Source organism: Panthera tigris, chromosome B1, assembly GCF_018350195.1.
Source record: "Panthera tigris isolate Pti1 chromosome B1, P.tigris_Pti1_mat1.1, whole genome shotgun sequence".
Taxonomy (NCBI): Eukaryota; Metazoa; Chordata; class Mammalia; order Carnivora; family Felidae; genus Panthera; species Panthera tigris.
The window spans coordinates 13,112,283-13,114,713 of NC_056663.1; the positions used below are offsets into that span (position 1 = coordinate 13,112,283).

The 2,431-nt window shown below is 39.3% G+C and overlaps 1 pseudogene; it reads right to left on the reverse strand.

Moving 5' to 3' along the window:
* Positions 1-2,081: 2,081 nt before the first annotated feature.
* On the reverse strand, positions 2,082-2,196 carry LOC122238156 (annotated as a pseudogene).
* Positions 2,197-2,431: the final 235 nt, after the last annotated feature.

Sequence of the window (2,431 nt, forward strand, 5' to 3'; positions counted from 1 at the left end):
TTGTTCACTATAATCAGACCATTACAGGGTGAATTATTTCTGTGTTTGCATCTGAAGCTCTCACTGGCACAACAACCACACTGGATCCTTCTCAACTTACAGAGTTTGTGACATGGACCTGTTTTTTCTAGTATGTCAGGATGCAAAACGCTATGCATTTATCTAAAACCTTGTGTTGGATAGGTACTGATACATGGATAGGAGCAAAAGAGATATATTGATGGGGCTAAATATGTGTTAAAGGGGAATTTCAACTGTTGGCCTCAGATAGTTTGTAGGTAAAAAATCACAATTGTTTAGGGTTTCGTCCTATGCTTTAAATATTTAGAAACTTGATTTTGGCAGTTGGCCTGAAGTCGATCAGATTTAGAAGGACTGACTCACTCTAGCCACATGCACAAAATATTGACTGGTAAATCAAAATGACAATTTTACTCAACTTTCACTGCACACTTACGATGCGACTGGTTCCATGCTGAGTGTGGAGGATTGTCTAGCAGATGCTGCTGGGCCCTCCCCACCCCTCCCCCTTACCACTTTAGACACTGATATTACTGTCCACCCCTTGCAAATGCCAGCAGCTGTATTCCTTGCCACATAAGAGCAACCCTCCATCAGTTCCCAGTGGAAGTGGGGGTGGGTAATGGACTTGTGTGTTGGACATTGACTCCTAGAAGTTCCCCAGGATAAGTGAGCTCTAGTCCCTCACAGTAATAGCTGGCTAGTCAGATAATGCAGCTGGTACTAGTTATATCCCCCTCCTTATCTTCCAGTGTTTTTTTCACTTCCCAGGAAAGGATTTACACTGAATCACTGTCTTCAGGTGTGCATCTTGGCTCCATGGGGACCAAGACTCAACCCTTTCCTTCAGTGTCCTAGTGGAAGAGAGAATATTATGCTGGTAATTCAGACCCTGGGGACAAATTCTTACACAAGTGTGAGCAGAGGGTGCTATGGGAAAATGTTGATGAGCATCTTGGTCTTCAAAGAAAGCTGTCTGGACAACCTTTCCAAGGGTGCTACATTAGCATGGTAGGTTTTTCCTACAAAAACCATGGCATGCAGTGCACACCTTGTTCTTTCACTCTCTCTAATCTCCATTTTCTCATCTGTAAATTAGGAAAAATAATATTGCCTCAGAGTGAAGAGATAAGGTTTGAATGAGATCATGTTACGTAAATTGCCTGCATAGTGCCTGGCACATAGTAAACATGTAACAAATGTTTTATAACTTGGTCTTTCTCAAATGGGCTAAAATACCTAAATTCTTGGCAGTCCTGGAAAGACTCCTTGGGTCGTCCCATCAACTAGGTTTCCCCAGGGAAGGCTATTCCTGTGGACATTAAGCTTATCCACACTGATTAGATTTTTTTCTTTTCTTTCTTTTCTTTCTTTCTTTATTTTTTTTTTTAACCATTTTCAGTTTCAGGATATTTTCCCAACTTTGTGGCTAAATTCTGGGGGGGGGGGGAGTTTTCCCCTATTAGTTCTCATTCACGTGCAATCTCCAATAGACATTAGCCTAATGGGAATAAAAACTTTTCTTAAAAATCTCCCACCAAAAAAAGTGTTTTTTCACAATCTATAAAAATGTTTTCCTGATCAATGATATCAAAATCAAAAAAACAGTGGAAGTGATCAGTGAAACTAGGCACCGGATCTTTGAAAGAATTAACAAAATTGATAAACCCCGAGCCAGACTCATCAAAAAGAAAAAGGAAAGGACCCAAATAAATAAAATCACAGCTGAAAAAAGAGACATCACAACCAACACCACAGAAATACGAACAATTTTAAGAGAATATTATGAGCAATTATATGCCAACAAGTTGGGCAACCTGGAAGAAGTGGATAAATCCCTAAAAACATGTCAACTACCAAAACTGAAACAGGAAGAAATAGAAGACTTTAACATAACTAGTAAAGAAATTGAATCAGTAATAAAAAATCTCCCAACAAACAAGAGTCAAGGGCTGGATGACTTCCCAGAGGAATTCTACCAAACATTTAAAGTATTCATTAATACATATTCTTTTGAAACTGTTCCAAAAAATAGAAATGGAAGGAAAACTTTCAAACTCATTCTATGAGACCAGAGTTACCTTAATTCCCATCCAAGTACTAACCAGGCCCGACCCTGCTTAGCTTCCGAGATCAGATGAGATCGGGCGCGTTCAGGGTGGTATGGCCGTAGACTTAATTCCAAAGCCAGACGAAGACCCCACTAAAAAGGAGAATTATAGATCAATTTCCCTGATGCACATGGATGCAAAAATTCTCAACAAGATACTAGGAAATTAAATGCAACAATACATTAAAAGAATTATTCACCATGATCAAGTGGGATTTATACCTGGGCCGCAGGGGTGATTCAATATCCACAAATCAATCAACGTGATATACCACATTAATAAAAGAAAGGATAAGAACA